The sequence below is a fragment of the Capricornis sumatraensis genome, chromosome 1 (assembly GCF_032405125.1).
Source record: "Capricornis sumatraensis isolate serow.1 chromosome 1, serow.2, whole genome shotgun sequence".
Taxonomy (NCBI): Eukaryota; Metazoa; Chordata; class Mammalia; order Artiodactyla; family Bovidae; genus Capricornis; species Capricornis sumatraensis.
In genome coordinates, this window is record NC_091069.1 from 39,653,953 (window position 1) to 39,677,110 (window position 23,158).

A 23,158-nucleotide genomic window follows, 5' to 3' on the forward strand; every position below is an offset into this window, starting at 1 on the left:
AATTACAATCATTGAAAACAAAGCTTATAAACAAAAACATTGACATTTATTCCTATATATGTTACAGGACCTTTAAAAATTAAATAAGAATTTTAACTGATATTTTCTAATAGTCCCACAGTCCAAAATCACTGCAGGTGGTGACTGCAGCCATGAAATTTAAAGACGCATACTCCTTGGAAGAAAAACTATGACCAACCTAGAAACCTGCATATTAAAAAGCAGAAACATTACTTTGCCAACAAAAGTCTGTCTAGTCAAAGCTATGGTTTTTCCAGTGGTCATGTATGGATGTGAGAGTTATACTATAAAGAAAGCTGAGCGCTGAAGAATTGATGCTTTTGAACTGTAGTGTTGGAGAAGACTCTTGAGAGTCCCTTGGACTGCAAGGAGATCCAACCAGTCCATCCTAAAGGAAATTAGTCCTGAATATTCATTGGAAGGACTGACGCTGAAGCTGAAATTCCAATACTTTGGCCACCTGATGTGAAGAGCTGACTCATTGGAAAAGACCCTGATGCTGGGAAAGATCGAAGGCGGGAGGAGAAGGGGACAATAGAGGATGAGATGGTTGGATGGCATCACCGACTCAATGGACATGAGTTTGAGTAAGCTCCGGGAGTTGGTGATGGACAAGGAAGCCTGGTGTGCTGTAGTCCATGGGGTTGCAGTTGAACACAACTGAGCGACTGAACTGAACTGAGTCCCAGAGGCTAAAGCAGATACTGGCAACTGCAAGGTGGGCTGGGAAGGCTGGTGAATGCTACCATTTGGGAATTGGGGGTTGGAGGGATTGGAGAGGTGGTTGAGAGGGTAGGTGAGGTTATGGTAGTGAGGCAACTGCAGGAGGGTTGACGTGGGGCGCTCCCCAGGCTCCTCCTCTCACCTCTGCCCTCTTTCTTTTCAATTGTGTTAAAAATACATGTAACATAATGTTTACCATCTTAGCCATTTTTAAGTGAATAGTTCAGTAATATTAAGTATATTCCCATTGTTTTACAAGGAAATCTCAGATCTTTTTTATCTAGCAAAACTGAAATTCTATACCCATAAACAACAATTGCCCTCTTTCTCCCTACCCCAAACCCCTAGCATACTGTCTCTATGAATTTGACTCCTCTAATACCTCAAATAAGTGGAACACTGTTTGTCTTTTTGTGACTGGCTTATTTCATTGAGCATAGTATCTTCAAGGTTCATCCATGTTGCAGCATGTGTCAGAATTTCCTTCTGTTTTAAAGTTGAAAAATAATCATTGTGTGTGTGCAGCACAGTTTGTTTATTCATTAATCTGTCAGCGCACATTTGAGTTTCTTCTGCCTTTTGGCTATTGTAAATGACGCTGCTATGAACATGGGTATACAAATATATCTAAGTCACTGCTTTCAACTCCTTTGTGTGTATACCCAGAAGTAAAATTGCTGGATCTCATGGCAGTCCTATTTTTAATTTTTTAAGGAACCTCTGTACTGTTTCCAACAATCGTTTCATCATCTTTTATCCCACCAATTGTGCACACACTTGTGTGCAAATTTCTCCATATCACCATCAACATTTGTAATTTTCTGGGTTTTGTTGTGGAAATAGTTAGTTTTTGGAAAGTAACCATCCCCGTGGGTGTGAGGTGATATTTCATTGCAGGTTTTATCTGCATTTCCCTAATGATAGGTGATGTTGACCATCTTCTTATAAGTCTGTTTGGATTTATCCAAAATAAATACTCTGCTAATGTTATTTTTTAATATTAAAGAAACCCTATAAGGGAATTTTAAATTTTGATCTACTCTATGCTCTTACATATTCAAGTTTTTAAAAAGATTTTTAGTTTTGAAAAATAGTTTTGGATAAAAACTCTTTTGCAGTTCTGCCAATACAATGAAACTAGTTTTTTGGTTAAGTAAGTATTTTTAAAATAATTTAATTCTGATAATTTTAGTGTCTCCATTCACTTTCAGAAGTGTCCCAGTGGGGTGGTATATTATACGGTCACTTTGGCTTTACATAAAATGTCTGGACATCCTGTACCCCCACCACAGGCCTCTAAGGTTTATGGGCTTGTCCTTACTCCTCCTTAGACTCAATTTAGATGAGTTCTCAGAAATGGAATCACCCTTTCATTTACAAAGGAGGTTTATTCCTTGGAGTCAGCTGAGTCCTTGGAGGTGGAGTCTTCCAGTATCCAGAGAGGACTGGAGAAATTTCAGGGTAAGGACTAACCAAAGAAAGAGTCCCAGGATGTTCTGAAATAGCTAAACCAATGCTGATAAAGGGGAGAGGGGAGTTTTCACTCAAGAAATTGATTCTCTTTGAAGGCTTTGAGAAATGTGAACAGTTAAAAAAAAAAAAAAAGGAAGGAAGGGAGACCACCTGTAAGGCCACACAGCAGGAAAAATCAAGGTCATAAAGAAGACTTTGGATATGTAAGAAAATAGCAGCAGTTACATGGATTCAGCACCTACCACAGCATGTGCCAAGCACTTGCTGGGCACATTACATACATAGTTTGACCTCATTCTTTCAATACATCTGCTGCTGCTGCTGCTGCTAAGTCGCTTCAGTCATATCCGACTCTGTGCAACCCCAGAGACGGCAGCCCACCAGGCTCCCCCATCCCTGGGATTCTCCAGGCAAGAATACTGGAGTGGGTTGCCATTTCCTTCTCCAATGCATGAAAGTGAAAAGTGAAAGTGAAGTCGCTCAGTCGTGTCTGACTTCTAGCGACCCCATGGACTCAGTTCAGTTCAGTTCAGTCGCTCAGTCGTGTCCAGCTCACTGCAACCCCATGAACTGCAGCACGCCAGGCCTCCCTGTCCATCACCAACTCCCGGAGTTCACTCAGACTCACATCCATTGAGTCAGTGATGCCATCCAGCCATCTCATCCTCTGTCGCCCCCTTCTCCTCCTGCCCCCAATCCCTCCCAGCAACAGAGCCTTTTCCAATGAGTCAACTCTTCGCATGAGGTGGCCAAAGTACTGGAGTTTCAGCTTCAGCATCATTCCCTCCAAAGAAATCCCAGGGCTGATCTCCTTCAGAATAGACTGGTTGGATCTCCTTGCAGTCCAAGGGACTCTCAAAAGTCTTCTCCAACACCACAGTTCAAAAGCATCAATTCTTTGGCACTCAGCCTTCTTCACAGTCCAACTCTCACATCCATACATGATCACTGGAAAAACCGTAGCCTTGACTAGACGGATGAGATGGCTATTCTCCATTTTACCCTTGAAATCCTGAAATTCACTCTTTAAACCAGAGGGCTCTTTACTGCTGCACCATCAGGCCTTCCCCAGTAGAGGGGGATGGAGAGCAACAGGGAAACGAAAGACAAGGTGAAGACAGGCAAGAAAATCATGTTGATGTATTGCAAAATCAATACAATATTGTAAAGTAATTAACCTCCAATTAAAATAAATAAATTTTTTTAAAAGAAAATCAAGACTACAACTTGACAAAACGATTTGATCATATGAACCAGCATGAACAAAGACCTTAGTAAAACATGAAAAATCGAGTGTTCAAAATAAATAGGTTCTGAAGGCTCTAGAGAGCAGTGATCAGCTAGAGCCTTTATTCATCAAATCAAAAACAAGCATGCCCTCTCTTAGGTAATGAATGTGCAGATAGCCAAAGCTCAGAATTAATTACAGAGAGGCTACAATACCAGTCATCCTCTGGAAGTCTGCTGTGAAGTGGAATGTAGAAATAGCACAGGTAATCAGATCCATGGTTTGCTGGCGATGATGCAACACATTATTTCCCCCAAATTAAAGCACTCTGTTCATGTCCAGAGCTTGAAAACTCATTTCTCAGTAAAGGTCAAGAAAAGCAAACACTCCTTGAATTTAATTATTAAGCCAGCTGTCAGTCACCGGCAGTGAGAGAGACAGGAAGACATTTCGAGGCAGGAAATTGGCTGAAATTAGCAAGACAGGGTCCCTGCATCTTTAATCAGAAACTCCTCTTTCAGAAATATTTATCACTGAAAGAATGATGCCAAGTTGGCACCTATTTTATTCCCTTATAGCTCTCATTCTTTTAAGTAGCAAATCTAGCAAACAAGACCTTAGTTCACTAAGAGGATGGATTTCAGTAGGGCTGATAATGGTATTAATCTGTCAGTGATTGTCCACATCCTAAAGTAGTGCCCTGAACCAAGATCAAAGCTTGAGATAAAAATCTGACTTTATGGCTTTGTTTTTTTTATAAGATTAGGTGTGAGAGTGGAGAAGGCAATGGCACCCCACTCCAGTACTCTTGCCTGGAAAATCCAACGGATGGAGGAGCCTGGTGGGCTGCAGTCCATGGGGTCGCTAAGAGTAGGACACAACTGAGCGACTTCACTTTCACTTTTCACTTTCATGCATTGGAGAAGGAAATGGCAACCCACTCCAGTATTCTTGCCTGGAGAATCCCAGGGACGGGGGAGCCTGGTGGGCTTCCATCTATGGGGTCGCACAGAGTTGGACACGACTGAAGCGACTTAGCAGCAGCAGCAGCAGCAGCAGGTGTGAGAGAGTTGGTTCAGGCATCAGGTGAACCAATTCTATCCCTAAACCAATCCACTACTACCTAGAGGCCGCTTCAGAAGGTAGAAAGGACCCTAGGCTGGAAGGGAGAACTTGAACTGTGTATAGTGAATGACAAAAAGGCCTAAATCATCTGCCACCCGCTCCTAGAACTACCCTTGCTACTAATTTTTCATTTGTAACTTCGGAGGATTCACTTAACATCTCTAATCCTTAATTACCAATTGTAAAATGGGAATAGAACACTCCGAAAGAGAAGTAGCAGTAATGGTCCGAGGTGGTGGTGGTTATCATGCGGGGCTTTTACGTTATTCTTTCTGCTTCTCTGTTTTCTCTGATTTTGGGGAAATAAAATCTTAAGCATATTACAAATTTAAATATTATTTGATCTTTACACATTGATATTACTAATATTTCCTTAGGGTTACGTGACTGCCTCCCTACTGATGAATGTTCTATATTTTTTGATGGCTCTTCACACACAAGGTCATAACAGAGGAAACAAGCTCATTGTTGTCTCAAATTATAGTCAACATTCTTCCCCAGTCTACATTGCTTCTCAATAAATTCTCAAGCTTTTTCCAGCAATAAAATTAAATGATAATGATACCTTTACTACTTTCAACCAGTACATATTCTCCAGTCATTACAGTGAAACAGAAATGCTTTCTGGGGTTAATGTCTGGCAGGGAGTTAATGAGCCCTACAGAAAAGTTCAGGAATATTAGCTAACCTCTCATCAATTCAAGAAACTGCTATACAGAAAGGGCATGATTAGTCACATTTTCAATAGCTTTTAATTTTTTTCCAGCATAATGATGGCCAGAGAAGAAATTACGTTTTTAAGTTAGATCGAATTACAGACAAGACTTAGCAACTGAACAACAATTAGATAAAAATGATAATAAAGGTTTTTCTCTTTTCCTTAAGGAGGAAAACAAAGATTCAAATACACACTGAACATCAAAGAAGGTTTTAAGCTTAGTATCTCTTCTACACATATCAATACATGGTATAATAACACATGATTTATTAACATGAATAAGTATCTCTTATACACATAATACATGTAAAATAATGTTTTATTAATATGCATAAAAGCCTATTGTTTTCATTTGAAGTGTTTAAATTTTTAATATTATGAGTGTTGTTAATGTTTATAATAGAAATGTTCGTAAGGTTTCTTGTGTTGTGAATCTATGTTTCTCTCAGCTGATATGGATTTGGATCCTGTTGTTGTTCAGTCACTAATTCATATTCAACTCTTTGCGACCCTATGGACCGCAGCACTCCAGGCTTCAGCTTCTCTTTTCTTCACCATCTCCCAGAGTTTGCTCAGACTCATGTCCATCGAGTCTGTGATGCCACTCAACCATCTCATCCTCTGTTGTTCCTTTTTCCTCTTGTGCACAAACACTCCCAGCAGTGTTTCCCTGATCAGCTCTTCAAATCAGGTGACCAAAGTATTGGAGCTTCAGCATGGGTCCTTCCAATGAATTCTGTTGGCTATAGTGCATGTCACTTTCTGTTCTAGATTGTTCATCTCAAAGTCACAAGATCTAAATTCAATTCACTGGAAAAAACACTTAGTGAAAATCAGCTATGTGTACAGCAAGGGGCTAAGAAATGCAAAAGAAGAAGAGAACATAGTTCTCACCCTCAAGGAAACTGGACCCGCATGGCCATCCTTCCCTGCTGGGGCAGGGCCTTCAGTTAGAAATACTGAGACCTCGATGAGTTCTGAATGGCCCTGGTAATATGCTCCCTCTTCCTCTCCTTCAGGACACCACAGAAGACTCAGCTGCCCATAGACAAAGCCTAATTGGAGGCTGCAATTAGAGCTAATCATTTTCCATCAGATCCATCTCATCATGCCCCACAGCCCTGTTTGCTTCAGTCAGATCTAAGATCACTTCTCAACTAGTATCTTATATTAATCTCACCTTCACTTTCATGCATTGGAGAAGGAAATGGCAACCCACTCCAGTGTTCTTGCCTGAAGAATCCCAGGGACTGGGGAGCCTGGTGGGCTGCCGTCTATGGGGTCGCACAGAGTCAGACACGACTGAAGCGACTTGGCGGCAGCAACAGCAGTAGCATATTAATACCTATGTGTTCAACATATATGCAAATCTCAATTTCTCACTCCTTCCCAACTCCAAAACTTACTCTCTGTAATTCACAGTCTGTCACCTCCCAGATGCCCCTGACTGTTCACTTCTTCTCTGAACATCCCCATGATCTGGCCCTCCATGATCTGGCTCTGCCCTCTGCTAAAGGGAGAAGTCTCTTACCCCTCCTGGCCTCCTACTCCCCTCAGCCCTGCTCATTCTACCTTAAGCTCTCTGGTTTTCTTGATGGTTCTGGAACAACCAAAGCTCCTTCTTGCCCGTGGCCTTTGTACTTGTTAACTCTGTTGGGAACATTCTTCCCCTAGTGACCACAATCTTGCTTCACTCATTTCTTGACTCAAGCATCATTCCTCAAGGACACCTTCTTCTACCAATGATCTAAATGATTTCACTTATACGTATATACACAGAGACAAAGCAAATGTGGCAAAAATGTTAATTAATGTTGAATTTTGGCTCAAAGGTTAAAGCGTCTGCCTCCAATGCGGGAGACCCGGGTTTGATCCTTGGGTCGGGAAGATCCCCTGGAGAAGGAAATGGTAACGCACTCCAGTATTCTTGCCTGGAGAATCCCATGGATGGAGAAGTCTGGTAGGCTACAGTCCACGGGGTCGCAAAGAGTCGGACACAACTGAGCGACTTCACTTCACTTCACTTTTACATGGTGAGTACCCAGATGGTCATTATACCATTATTTTAACTTTTCTGTGTTTTTTTTTTTTTGAAAACTTTCTTTAAAATCTTAGAATAAAGGCAAATAAAACATGGGGGTGGCTTCTTAAATTACAAAATAAAGTGATACATAGCTATCCTAGTTAATCTGAAGACAACAATTCTGTTAAAAATATTATTTCAAGCTGACCTCATCCTTTAAATTTTTTGATTTTCTGTTTTACAGTGCATATAATATATTATCATTTTATTATCTTTTCATGAGCCTTAGTTCCAGCAAACACTGCAGCCAGAGCCATAGGGAGCTCAGCTATAGGAAATTTCTGGATCATATTACATAGACTTCAAATTTCCAAGGGGTCAAATAAGTCGTTGAAGACAGAGAAACACAGTCTAGAGAGCTCTCTGCAATTATGCTTGGTATGGCCATAATTTTAACTTCTGAGGCTTAGGTGAGACACCCCCGCCCCCCCCCAACAAAACACTCCCCATCTTGATTGAAGCCCCCTAATAAATTCTTGCTAATTGATTGATTACTCTGCTTACTTTCTGCTCTACAAACCCACAAGCAGGTTATTCTACCTGCCTTGGTAGCAGTTCAAAAGTTGACCTGGAAATATGAGAAATTTTAAGCATAGAAGTAGTCTCCAAATGTTTTTGATTGCATGTTGCATCAATAAGAAATTTTGAGCATGTATATTTTTTAAATTAAGTATCCACATAAATACTTCACATAAAGTATTTATATGCACTATATTAATATATTAATTTTATATGCACTACAAAATACAAAAAATGAAATTTTAAAGGATGAGATCAACTTGAAATAATCCATATTTTTAACAGAATTCTTCTGTTTTCAGATTGACTAGGATAGAGCTATGCATCCATTTCTTTTGTAATTTAAAAAATCACCCCCATGTTTTATTTTCATTTATTCTGTTCTAAGATTTTTTAATTAATTTATTTTAATTGGAGGCTAATTGCTTTACAATATTGTAGTGTATGGCAAAATCCACTACAATATTCTGTTCTAAGGTTTTGAAAGAAAGTTTTTCAAAACACAGAAAAGTTAAAATGATACATGTACAATGAACATCTGGATACTTATCACCTAAATTCAATATTAATTGACACTTTTGCCATGTTTGCATTATCCATATATTGTTCAGTCGCTAAGTTGTCTCCGACTCTTTGCAACCCCATGAACTGCAGCACACCTGGCTTCCCTGTCCTTCACTGTCTGCTGGAGCTTGCCCAAACTCATGTTCACTGAGTCAGTGATGCCATCCGTCATCTCATCCTCTGTTGTCCCCTTCTCCACTTGCCCTCAATCTTTTCCAGCATCAGGGTCTTTTCAAATGAGCCAACTCTTGGCATCAGGTGGCCAAAGTATGGGAAGTTCAGTTTCAGCATCAGTCCTTTCAATGAATATTCAGGGTTGATTTCCTTTAGGATTGACTGGTTCAATCTCCTTGCTGTTCAAGGGACTCTCAAGAATCTTCTCCAGCACCACAGTTCAAAAGAATAAATCCTTCAGCACTCTGCCTTCTTTATGGCCCAACTCTCACATCCATACATGACTACCATAGCTTAAACTATACGGACCTTTATGGGAAAATTATGTCTCTGCTTTTTAACATGCTGTCTAGGTTTGTCACAGCTTTTCTTCCAAAGAGCAAGCGTCATTTAATTTCATGGCTACAGTCAACATCCACAATCTATTTGGAGGCCAAGAAAATTAAATCTGTCATTGTTTCCACATTTTCTCCTTCGATTTGCCATGAAGTGATGGGATCTTAGTTTTTTGAATGTTGAGTTTTAAGCCAGCTTTTTCACTCTCCTCTTTCACCTTCATTAAGAGGTTCTTTAGTTCCTCTTCACTTTCTGTCATTAAGTGGTATCTTCTGCATATCTGAAGTTGATTATATGTCTCCTGGCAATCTTGAGTCCAGCTTGTGCTTCATTGAGTCCCGCATTTAGCATGATGTCCTCTGTATATAAGTTAAGTAAGCAAGGTGACAGTATAGAGCCTTGACATACTCCTTTCCCAATTTTGAACCAGTCCATTGTTCCATGTCCGGTTCTGTTATTTCTTGACCTGCATACAGATTTCTCAGGAGGCAGGTAAGGTGGTCTGGTATTCCTATCTCTTTAAGAATTTTCCAGTTTGTTGTGATCCACACAGTCAAAGGCTTTAGTGTAGTCAATGAAGCAGAAGTAGAGATTTTTTTGAATTCTCTTGCTTTTTCTATGATCCAGCAGATGTTGGCCATTTGATCTCTAGTTCCTTTTTTTTTAAATCCAGCTTGTACATCTGGAAAATCTTAGTTCACATATTGTTGAAGCCTAGCTTGAACGATTATGAGCATAACCTTTCTAGCATGTGAAATGAGCACAACTGTGTGGTAGTTTAAGCATTCTTTGGCATTGCCTTTCTTTGGGATTGGAATGAAAACTGACCTTTTCCAGTCCTGTGGCCACTGCTGAGTTTTCCAAATTTGCTGGCATATTGAATGCAGCACTTTCACAGCATCATCTTTTAGGATTTGAAATAGCTCAACTGGAATTCCATCACTTCCACTAGCTTTTTTGATAGTAATGCTTCCTGAAGTGCACTTGACTTCACATTCCAGGATGTCTGGCTCTAGGTGCGTGACCACACCATCATGGCTATCTGGTTAATTAAGACTATTTTTGTACAGTTCTTCTGTGTATTTTTGCCACTTATTCTTATTCTCTTCTGCTTCTGTTAGGTCCTTGCTGTTTCCGTCCTTTATCGTGCCTCACTTTGCATGAAATGTTCTCTTGGGATCTCTAATTTTCTTGAAGAGATCTTTAGTTTTTCCCATTCTATTATCTTCCTCTATTTCTTTGTATTGTTCACTTAACTTCACTGTATAAATGGCAAAAAGTATAAATGGAACTGTTTGAAAATAAGTTAAACATTGATATATTATGCCACTTCAGCTATAAATACCTCAGTTTATATCTCCTACAATTAAGAACATTCTTCTTCAGCATCAAAATGTTATCACAGCCAAAGGAATTAAGAATTTTCTAATATTCAGGTCATATACCTGGGTCTCCTACATTTCAGGTGGATTCTTTTACTGCCAAGCCACCAGGGAAGCCCTCAAATTTCTCCAATAGTCCTTAAAATATCTTTTATAGCTATTTTTTTTCCCCAAAGAAAGATCAAATGAAGATTTGTGCATTGCTTGCGGTGCTCATGACTTTTTATTCTCTTTAAGTCTAGAGTGGTCCCCCGCCAATCTTTTTAGAACGTTGTCTTTTTTTAAGAGGTCAGGTATAATGTCCTACATTTTGTGTTTATCTGACTACTTTATTGTGGTGTCATTTACCATGGTTCTGTACCCACTATATTTTCTGTATCCTGGGAGTTAGTTTCAAAGGCTTTATTAGATTCAATAAAATACTGTGGTAAAGAACATCACTTCAGGAAGCACAGAAGGTCATATTGGTGGTGACACCCTACCTCCCCATTGTAAAGCTATATTCATTCTCTCTAGTAAGTTCTCTATAGGGTGATACTTTTCAGGATGTATTGATTGCCCTTGACTGAATCTGTGATTACTTGTCAAATCAGAAAATGCTGATTTCCTAGTTCTCTCATTTCTTCTCCACGTATTAGCTGGCATTCTACAGTGAAACAAGATTTCCCTCCTCTACTGAGGATGAAATGCAGTTCTTCCTCAAAGGCAGGATAAATGTTGTTTCAAATTTCCAGAGCAGAAAGTTAATGAAAATGACTTTCCCTTGTTTTACTTTGCAAAAATACTTTTGTTAATATTAGTACCAGTAGTATTTCTATATAATCATAAATTCATATTCATGTAATGTCTTATTATGAAATAGAGTCACTGTTTTTTTTTCTTTCACTTCCAACTTTGGTAGTTTAAAGCTATTCTTAAATCTCTAATCAGCTGAATAAATGCTGGTGTACTGGGGTCTTCCTTTAAGAAGACCCTGTACATATTTGAGCTTAGGAAGCATCGAAATAGCACCTGTATAACAGAATACATTTTGAGACTCATTACTTGATAAAATGTCAAGAAGTTCACCTGAAAGTGTTATGTCAGATGTTTTAAAAGACAGACAATATTTTTTTTCAACATTTCTATTGCAGCCTACCTCTTTAATCACTGACTTTTGAAGAAAACAGAAGAAAGATTGTAACAATGATTAAAATTCCCTTAATTAAATGAAAACTGTAGTGTTGACTACATAGCTTAATCATAATGTATAGGGCAATAATTAAAAAGGTTTTTTTTTTCTTCTTGCTGGATGCAACAGACATCAATTCCAGGTAGCTTAAGGAAACTAAAAAAGACCCTGTGGCAGTTCAGTCAAAGGTCTGGAGACTGCTCTCAAGACAGCCACAGTGCCAAGTGCCCCAGCTCCGACTCTCCTCTCTGTCTTCGTCCAGGACAAATCTCCTAGAAGGAGCACCTGATGGGCCTGGTGGGGTCTGAGTTCCCCCTGCATCAGTGGCTGAGGTTAGAGAGGTAGGATCATGGAGCTGGGGTGTGGTCCACTGAATCAGTCCTGGGCACGTTCTCACAGCCTACAGACCATCACCAGTGGGCAGCCTCCACTAAGAAAACTTCCGATGTTCTTTAAAATGAACCAAGGATGTGTTGAGTAAAAATGTGGGAATTTCATTAACTTTGTCATTCTGATAGAGCTGATAGTTTTGTTTTGTTAAAACATCTTAGGTAACTGTGATTTTTTTAGTATTTAGGGGAATACAGACAGGGTGCCAGTTTGGAAAAACAGTTTGGGGGGAACAAACATGTGTCATTGATTAGGGAAAATTAATCCAGTCTGCTCATTCCAAACATTATTTCACAGACCAATCAACCTGCTAAGTCATAAAAGGGCCATCTCTTTACCAGGTGGCATGGTTAATATTTAGGCATAGATGATTTGTTCAGGGGCTTCCCAGGTGGCTCAGTGGTAAAAGAATCTGCCTGCCAATGCAGGAGACACACGAGGTGCCGGTTTTATCCCTAGATGGGGGGAAGATCCCCTGGAGGAGGAAATGGCAACCCACTCTGGTATTTTTGCCTGGAGAATCCCATGAACAGAAAAGCCTGGTGAGCTACAGTCCATGGGGTCACAAAGAGTTGGGCTAGACTGAGTGAATGAGCACACACACAAGCTAGCATTAACACAATTAGGGAATATTCTGGACTTCTCACGTAAGCACTGGAATGGGATGGGAATTATTCGGGGTCTCAGTTAGCTCACATTCTTCAGTGTGCATTTCCTCATCCAATGCTCAGGACCAATAGGTGAACCCTCCTGGCTTTTCACCTTGCTCTGTGATAATACATAGGATATCAACGATCATGGGTGCATGCCTGCTGACCTAATGAGGCTGACACAGTGGAAGAGTTCAAGCACCAAGACCTCTAAGAGAATCCAGTCATTCCGTATTTATGATGCATGCTAAACACCATGGAATGCCAAGAGATTGCCAGGAGTAGGAGAAAAGGATCCTTCTAGGAATGGATGAGGAAGTGGCACTGAGCTGATTCATCCTGTCACACCTTAGGACGCTCCTTCTTCGATAGCTTCCTCCAAACGTCTCATCCAGGAGTTATATTGGTTAACTGCTTGGAATTTGGAGGGAACTGGGAAAATTTAGCTTAGTGTTTTTTGGCATAATCTCTCATATTTCTTCATTGTTTGACACCCATGGCATAGAGTATACCTTGAATCCATAAAAGCTCCTACATTTCTACTAGTTAAATTGCTTTTACTTGAATTTATATTTTGGTAAAACCTCAGGAGCCATGGGCATAGGGGGCATTTGTCCTGGTCACTAAAATAGTTTTCATTGACAGAAATGTTCTTGACAGCAGCAAAAATAATGCATGTGTCTGAGGGCTTTATCTTGGGACTGCACTGCTATCTCTTTCACTTTCACCAATGGGGATCCTCAGTAATGATCTTTTTTTTTTTTGGACGCAAGTGGTACTTGAATATACACTTGCTATAATATAATAATATATTCTGGCAATACATTAGTAAGTAGACCGAACTTGACAGTCTACCCTTAATCGCCTTCCCTTCCCACATCCATTCCCAATCTCACAGGTAAGTACTATTAACAGTTACCTGTATCCTGTTTTTTTTCTATTCAAATGTACATAAATATACACAGTACTTCTTTGCATAAATGCAGTCTTACTGGCCTCATTATTCAATTATTTCTTTTTTTTTTTTGAAATAGCATTTCTTGGCGAGCTCTTCATATTTGTACAAAAGTCAAACACATTCTTCATGGCTGTATAACACTCCATAATGTGGTGGCTTCATAATTTATTCAACTATTTCCCTATTGATAGTTGGAAATTAAGGGTTTTTTCCTTTTCTTTTTTTCTTTCTTATTAGTGACAAAGCTGCAATGGACTTTGTGGAATATTCATCTTTACAGCTGTTTACATCTTTAAATTCATTACACAAATGTTTTTGCAGGACTGTTTCCTAAGATAGAAATATACTCAAAGGGCATGCACTTTAAATATTTATACTTATAACTACAGCTAAATTGTCTTCCAGAAAGACTTAACCAATGAACCGTCCTCCTTATCACTGAAAGCTGTCAACATTTTTAGATTTCAAAACTTGGCAGTCAAGAACTCTTTCATCAGAAAATGATTTTCAAGGATACATCCATCCCAATGCTCATTACAACACTGTTTACAATAGCCAAGACATGGAAGCAACCTAAATGTCCATTGACAGAGGAATGAATAATACAATTATTGCACAATATACAAATAATACATATATACAATGAATGTTACTCAGCCATTACAAAGAATGAAATAATGCCATTTGCAGCAATTTGGATGGACCTAGAAACTGTCATACTGAGTGAAGTAAGTCAGACATAGGAGGAGAAATGTTATATGACACCACTTACATGTGGAATCTAAAAAGAACTGATACAAATGAACTTACTTAAAGAGAAACAGTCTCACAGAGAATGAACTTTAAGTTGCTGGGGGGAAGGATGAAGGGATGGGACAGGGAGTTTGGGACGGACATGTACACACTGCTATATTTAAAACGGATAACCAACAAGGACCTACTGTATGTTACATGGAACTCTGTTCAATGTTATATGGCAACCTGTATGGGAGGGGAGTTTGGGGGAAACGTGTGTATATGTATGGCTGAGTATATGTATGTATACATACATATATATATATAAACATAATGTATATGTTTATATATATACAAACACATATATGTTTATATACATATAAACATGTATATGTAGAGCCCTTCACTATTCACCTGAAACTATTACACAATCAGCTATACTCCGATACAAAATAAAAAGTTAAAAGAAAACCTCATTAATTTGCACCCATATACACTGAGGCTGAATACATTTTCACATACACATTCTAACTTGTTCCTGCATATAGAAAGGGAAGCTGTTAATTTTTGCTGACCTTGTATCCACTGCTGCTACTGCTAAGTCGCTTCAGTCGTGTCCAACTCTGTGTGACCCCATAGATGGCAGCTCATGAGGCTCCCCCGTCCCTGGGATTTTCCAGGCAGGAACACTGGAGTGGGTTGCCATTTCCTTCTCCAATGCATGAAAGTGAAAAGTGAGAGTGAAGTCGCTCAGTCGTGTCCGACTCTTCGCGACCCCATGGACTGCGGCCCACCAGGCTCCTCCGTCCATGGGATTCTCCAGGCGAGAGTGCTGGAGTGGGGTGCCATCGCCTTCTCTGGACCTTGTATCTAGCCAATTTAAAAAATATCCTTGTTAATTTTAATAATTTTTCAGTTCACGTGTTTCCTAAGTAGCCAAATATGTTGCAAATAGTAACAGGCTTTTTTTTCTAGCCAATACTGAAAACTATTATTTCTCTTCATTTCTATTACCAGGGGTGGAATACTCAGAACATGAAATTGTAGAGGTGATCATGGAGACCCTTGTCTCATTTCAAACTTCTCTGGGAACACTTCTAATGCTTCCCTATGAACTGGGATATTTGCTGTAAATTTCTAATATTGGGTTAGCAAAAAAGTTTATCTGAGTTTTTCTGTAACATCTTACAGAAAAAAGTCAGAATGAAATTTTTGGCCAACCCAATAAATACTTACATCAAGTTAAAGCAGTTTAATCCTACTCCTAGCTTTCCAAGTGTGTTCTTTTTGTTTTCTGAAGAACAGTGTTGAATTATCAAGTACTTTTCTTTTGGATTTTTATGAGATCATAAGTTGTTCCTTTCTTAATGTGATCAGTGATGTTAACGTGATGAATTACATTCATAGATTAACTGACACTGAACTACCCTTATATTCTCAGCATAAATCCTGCTACATCATGATATCTTAATGCACTGTTGAAGACAAGTTGAGTAATAATTTAGGATATTTATGTCTATGTACAAATTGAAATAAATCTGTAAGTTTTTCAGTGATGTCTTTGGCTGATTTGAAGAACTGGAGAGTTATCCATGTCTTTCCACACTTTGTAATAGTTCTTATAACAAGAGAACTATTTGCTAAAAAAAGATTTAATAGCCCTACTTGTAATTCCCAGCACTTAGTACCCTACTAGGAGAAGAATTTTGAATACTTTCTATTTCCTCTAGAGCTATTGATCTATTCAGATTTTAAATCTATTTTAAAGTAAATTTTGATTATATTTTTCCAGAAAGTCATACATTTATCTAGATTTACAAATTTATTAACAAGAAGTTGTACATATTATATTATAAAAACTTTACATCATTCCTATGTATAGTTCTAACCCTTTTGGTTTCTAATATTTGTCTTTTTTCACCACAGGTCAATTTTATCAGTCATTTCAAAGAATTATTTTTGTGTATTATTGATCAAGTCTTCTGCTTTTTAAAATCTTTTATTCCAAGTTTTACTTTATTAATTCTATCCTATTTTCTTTGGATTTATTTTGATGCTTTTGTCATATTTCTTGAGAAAACTTAGTTCATTTGTAGTCTTTTATTTGTAGTCTTTTTCCTAATATGTATATGCGTGCATGCTAAGTCACTTCAGTTGTGTCTGACTCTTTGCAACCCTATGGACTGTAGCCTGCCAAGCTCCTCAGTCCATGGGATTTTCAAGCAAAGAGTAGTGGAGTGGGTTGCCATGCCCTCCTCCAGGCTATCTTCCCAACGCAGGGATTGAACACTCATTTCTTATGTCTCCAGCATTGTTAAACAGGTTCTTTACCACTAGCACCAATTAAGGCTATATATAACTATATATTAAGGCTATATATAACAGAAGAATTATACAAAAAAGGTAATCATGACCCAGATAACTACAATGGTATGACCACTCACCTAGAGCCAGACATCCTAGAATGTGAAGTCAAGTGGGCCTTAGGAAGCATCACTATGAACAAAGCTAGTGGAGGTGATGGAATTCTAGTGGAGCTATTTCAAATCCTAAAAGATGATGCTGTGAAAGTGCTGCACTCAATATGCCAGCAAATGTGCAAAACTCAGCAGTGGCCACAGGACTGGAAAAGGTCAGTTTTCATTCCAATCCCAAAGAAAGGCAATGCCAAGGAATGCTCAAACTACTGCACAATTGCACTCATCTCACACACTAGTAAAGTAATGCTCAAAATTCTCCAAGCCAGGCTTCTTCCTTTTTTCACAGTTTATGTGAACCATGAACTTCCAGATGTTCAAGCTGGATTTAGAAAAGGCAGAGGAACCAGAGATCAAATTGCCAGCATCTGTTGGATCATCAAAAAAGCAAGAGAGTTCCAGAAAAACATGTACTTCTGCTTTATTGACTACGCCAAATCCTTTGACTGTATGGATCACAATAAACTGTGTTTAATTCTTCAAGAGATGGGACCACCTGACCTGCCTCCTGAGAAATCTGTATGCAGTAAAGAAACAAGAGTTAAAATGGACATGGAGCAACAGACTAGTTCCAAATCAGAAAGGAGGACGTCAAGGCTGTATATTGTCACTCTGGTTATTTAACATATATGCTTATTTAACTTATAAACTTCATGTGAAATGCTGGGCTGGATGAAGCACAAGCTGGAATCAAGATTGCCAGGAGAAATCTCAATAACCTCAGATATGCAGATGACACCACCCTTAGAGCAGAAAGTGAAGAACTACAGAGCCTCTTGATGAAAGTGAAAGAGGAGAGTGAAAAAGTCGGCTTAAAGCTCAACATTCAGAAAACTAAGATCATGGCATCCAGTCCCATCACTTCATGGCAAATAGATGGGGAAGCAATGGAAACAGTGACAGACTCCAAAATCACTGCAGATGGTAACTGCAGCCATGAAATTAAAAGACACTTGTTCCTTGGAAGAAAAGCTATGACCAACCTAGACAGAATATTAAAGAACAGAGACATTACTTTGCCAACAAAGGTCTGTCTAGTCAAAGCTATGGTTTTTCCAGTAGTCATGTATGGATGTGAGAGTTGGACTATAAAAACAGCTGAGTGCCAAATAATTGATGCTTTTGAACTGTTGTGTTGGAGAAGACTCTTGAGAGTCCCTTGGACTGCAAGGAGATCCAACCAGTCCACCCTAAAGGAAATCAGCCCTGAATATTCATTGGAAGGACTGACGCTAAAGCTGAAACTCCAATACTGTGGCCACCTGATGTGAAGAACTAATTCAGTTGAAAAGACCCTGATGCTGGGAAAGATTGAGGGCAGGAGGAGAAGGGGATGACAGAGGATGAGATGGTTGAATGGCATCACCAACTCAATGCACATGAGTTTGAGTAAGCACCGGGAGTTGGTGACAGACAGGGAAGCCTGGTGTGCTGCAGTCCATGGGGTCACAAAGAGTTGGACACAACTGAGCAACTGAACTGAAGTGCCAGCTCAGCAACTGAACTGTAGGAGCCAAAGAATTAAGCAGGGAGTCCAAGCTGCCAGCAGTGGAAGTTCAGATATAGAGTCAAATTCTGGATATATTCTGAAAGTAGATCCATCAAGATTTTGCTGAGTATAGGGGAAAGTGGGAGGTCAAGAATAATGTCAAGTTGTTTAGCCTGATCAGGAGAGGAAGGTTTGCGGGGGAACAAAAAAGGCAATTAGAATTCAGTCCTGAACGTGTAAAGTTCGAGATGTCTATCATTCAAGTGGAGATGTTGAATAGACAATTGGATATGTAAGTCTGGAATTTAGAGAAGAGTTCAAGGCTTGTTAAAAATTTAGAATTATTGTTAAAACAACAACAAAAAACAGATTACATGAAGCAAATGAATGTAAATAGGAAAATAAAGACCAAGGACTCTGCTCTAGGGTACTCTGAGCATTAAGAGCTCATGAAAAAACTATACACCCAGCAATGGACACTGGGAGTAAGGTAGAAAAAGCCACAAGATATTCTAATTTCCTAGAAGAAAAATGAAGTGTCTGAAGGAGGTAGGAGTGACTTGTTTCAAATGTTGCAGAAAGTTCAAGAAGAATGAGGGTTGAGAGTTGATGATAGGATTTAGAGGAGTGATCACAGATGCTCTTGACCACAGCAATTGTAATGGAGAGGTGATAAGGAAAGCTTGACTTGAAAGACTTTCAAAGGAGGAAAAGCATTGATGACAGCAGGTATTGACAACACTCGGGGAATTTTGCTGTTACAGGGAGAAGAGAAATGGAGTAGTAAAGCTGCAGGGAAAAGTGAAATTGGTGGAAATATTTCATTTGTTTTTAGGATGGAAGGAATATTTATATGGTGATGGGAATGGTTCAGTATATAGGAAAAAAAGGATGAAACAGGAGCAAAAGGGAAGAATAACCAGTGTGAAATCCACAAGAATGTTAAGAGGCGCCTGAATATGGGGGATTGGCTTTAAATAGGAACACAGACAATTCATCTGTAATATCTGGAAAGACAACAGAGAGTATGGGAATAGCTGGGGGATAGGTAGACACAAGTGAGAATCTGTGCAAGTTCTCATCTAATAGCCTCAATCATCTCCAAGAAGTAGGAAGTCAAATCTAACCTCAGTACTTGCACTTGTATCCATTCTGCAGCAACTACATTTGCTGCTGTCTCTTTCAACAGTCCTCTACTTTTGGCTTCTGCAGCACAGCAAGTTCCTGACATCCCTCTTTTTCCTCTAATTCCTCTGAAGTCTTCTTCATCTTTCTACTACTTAAATGTTGACACTCAAGATCGTGTCTTCAACTCTTTCCCCTATTTATCACTCACCCCTTTAGTGATTATAGACATTACTAGTATTCACTCTATCTGGTTCTCATCTGTTTGGGGCACCAAAACTGTATTTTTGAGGCCCTTTTCTGTGGGCAAGGCCATGTGACTTCCTCTGGACAATGGGCTGTGAGCATGAGTGACACTTCTAGCCAGAAGCATTTAATTAACAGAGTACAACCCTTCATTTTCTCTATTCTCCTTATAGTCATGATTGGTAAGTTTCATGTTCCAGTGGTGCAACTACAAGATGACAGAGCTTCTGAAATCCTGGAATGATGAGCTGCCACATCAAAGACAGTGGCCTGAAGATTCACCCAACACAAAATCTTGGCTTAAGAAAACTTTCCTTGTGTTAAGGCACTGTGATTTGGGGGTTATCCCATCACAACTAGCCCAACTGAATGGTGGTGGTTGTTGTTCAGTTGCTAAGGCATGTCCAACTCATTGCAACCTCATGAACTCTAGCATACCAGGCTCCTCTGTCCCCCACCATCTCCTGGAGTTTGCTCAAATTCCTGTCCACTGAGTCAGTGATGCTATCTAACTATCTCATCCTCTGTCACCCCTTCCACTTTTGCCTTCAATCTTTCCAACATTAGGGTCTTTTCCAGTCAGCTCTTCACATCAGGTGGCCTAAGTACTAGAGCTTCAGCTTCAACATCAACATCAGTCCTTTCAGTGAATATTCCGGGTTGATTTCCTTTAGGATTGACTGGTTTGATGTCCTTGCTGTCTAAGGGACTCTCAAGAATCTTCTCCAGCACCACAATTCAAAAGCATCAATTCTTTGGCACTAAGCGTTCTTTATGGTCTAACTCTAATATCTGTACATGACTACTGAAAAAAACATACCTTTGACTAGACAGACTTTTTTTGCTAAAGTAATGTCTCTGCTTTTTAATACACTGCCTAGGTTTGTCACAGCTTTCCTTCCAAGGAGCAAGCGTCTTTTAATTTCATAGCTATAGTCACCGTCTGCAGTGATTTTGAAGCCCAAGAAAATAAAATCTGACACTGATTGGTATAGTGACTTAATTAAATGGTTCTCAAAATGTTGAGACTTAAGATTTAACTCATAAAAATTATTGAAGATCCCAAAGAGCTTTCATTTATGAGGGTCATATCTATAGATACTCACCTTTTATGAAATTAAGAAATTTGCTAATGATTTTTAAAATAATCCATTATATATAAACACAGATAGTATATTTTATGATAATATTTTAATTTAGTAAAATGAGTGGCACTGCTTCACATTTTTGTAAATTCTTTAATGTGTGGCTTAATAGAAAGCTAGATTCTCATGTCTGCTCTTGTATGTTGTTTTGCTTAAAGTATATAGAGAAAATTAGGGCTTAAAAAGATATGTAATTGGAAAAGAAAGTAGTTTCATACGCATTTCAGACAATTGTGAATATTATTTTTGATGTGCCACCAAAAATAAATTACAGCTTCTGAAATGTGTTAGGCACAATGTATTATCCGAAGTCATATTAATGAACTTTACAGACTCTGTTACACTGTTTCGTTGGCCTGTCTCATGCTTTGAGTAGATCTTTTACCCATGCCTGATTTTATAATATGCGTTGGTCATTCGGAAAACATTGGCTTGCTCAGTTTTCAAGATCTTCCAAATGTTGACACATTTCATTTTATTGTATCACCAAGAATATCATCAGAACAGTTTTTAAAGTTTTGGAGAGCTAACAAGCTCAGTGACATATAGAAGTTTTCTAAAACTCTAATTTTTGTTTGAAAGCTCATTTTTACAATATATACTGTTTGTTGTTTTCCTTGGGAAAAAAAATAGGCTAAGTTCATGTTTGAGAAAATGCCAGCCACCCACTCCATTCTGAATAACCATAGTATGTCTGCCAGTCATTTTTGAAGATAAAAGTTGTGTTCCATTAAAAAATCTACAAGTTCAGCATGCAACTCAATCAGACAAAGGCTCTTCCTCAAAAATGAGGCTGTATTTCAATACACAGCAAGACAGGCCATTTAAATTATACTCCATTTCTACCCATTATGTTATTTGCATATTTGCCTCACTGCCTTTGCGAGCTCTCTGATTGTAGAAGCTCCCTCCTTTTCTTCCTTGTATTCTCCATAGTATTCTGTAGTCACTGTTACCAAATGAATAAATATTCCTATCTTCCCCAGTAGACTGCAGGGACACTGAAAACAGAAACTCCGTGTTATTTCTCTTTGAATCACCAGCACCTAAGACAGGGTCTTGGGCACAACAGAGTACAACTGTGGTTGCTTATGGTAATCAAATCTATTGTGTACATTATATCAGGATGGCCAGTAGCGATCTTGACAATAATTATTATCATTTTTCTTTCAATACCTACTGTGGAGGAGCAGCTTTGTACGTTTGCAGACCGGCAGGAAGAACACACACACCCACAGAGACTCTCTTACAGATTCCTTCTCAAGAAAGAGAAAGTAATGGGCACAAGAAGGTGGACTCAAAGAGCAGGGCTAGATGTAGCAAGCTGGTGTGTGGCTTCTGCCTCCAGATAAATCAGAAGAAAGTCACTATCCATTTAACTTAACCTCACCATTTTGGAAAAATTACGCTCGCAGTCTATTTCTTTTCACTATAATGAATGTTTACAATCATTAGGATCTTCTAATTCTAGAAATAATATCAACAATGCCACCCTCAACCTGCGTGAAAAGCAGAATCAGTACCCATGTGTCACTGAAAATCTTCATGTCTCCAGCTTCCCAAGGTCCCAGAAAACCCACCTCACTTCAAGAAGTCAACAGAAAACATTTGCTTTTCGAATTAAGCACATAAGTGAGAAAAGTGTATGTGACCATTTTTAGCTTGAAGGAGGAGGTTAAGACATAGTTTAAATTCTATGAATACCATGATAGGGATAGTTGGCTCTCAATCCACTGTTTAGGACAGCAACTAAATCAAGTTTTGTTAGCAATGCTTTTGAGCCCACCAATTTCATCACTTTTGCCTCTGTTTTGAAAATCATACACTTGAATATAGTCCAAGTAGAAAATTTTCATTACAGTGAAGTTAAATATTTATACATTTGTTATACTCAAAAGTATCTTCAGGATATTTATGAAAGGCACATCAAACTATTCTTAAAAATTAACATGAGCTAACACATAACTTCTAAGAAGAATATATTGTGATATTGAATGTCTTTCTTTCTTTCTAAAAGGCCAGTGTCACCTTTTGCATTCTATATCATAGCCTTCTTGACATATATAATTCATATGACATAAAATTCCCCCATAGAAAGTATACAATTCAATGGATCTTAGTATATTTACAGAGTTTTACACCATCACCACTAATTTTAGAACATTTTTATGAATTCAGAAAGATACTCTTCTCTCTAGACCCCGGCAACTACCAATTCACTTTCCGTCTCTATGGGTTTGCTTATTCTGGATATTTCATATAACTGAGCTTATACAATTTGTGGCCTTTTGTGTCCGACTTCTTTCACTTACTCTAATGTTTCCAAGGTTTATCCATGCTGTAGCATATTTCAATCCTTCACTTCTTTTTATGGCCAAAAAATATTTGGTTGTAAAGATAGACTGCATTTTGCTTATCCACATATC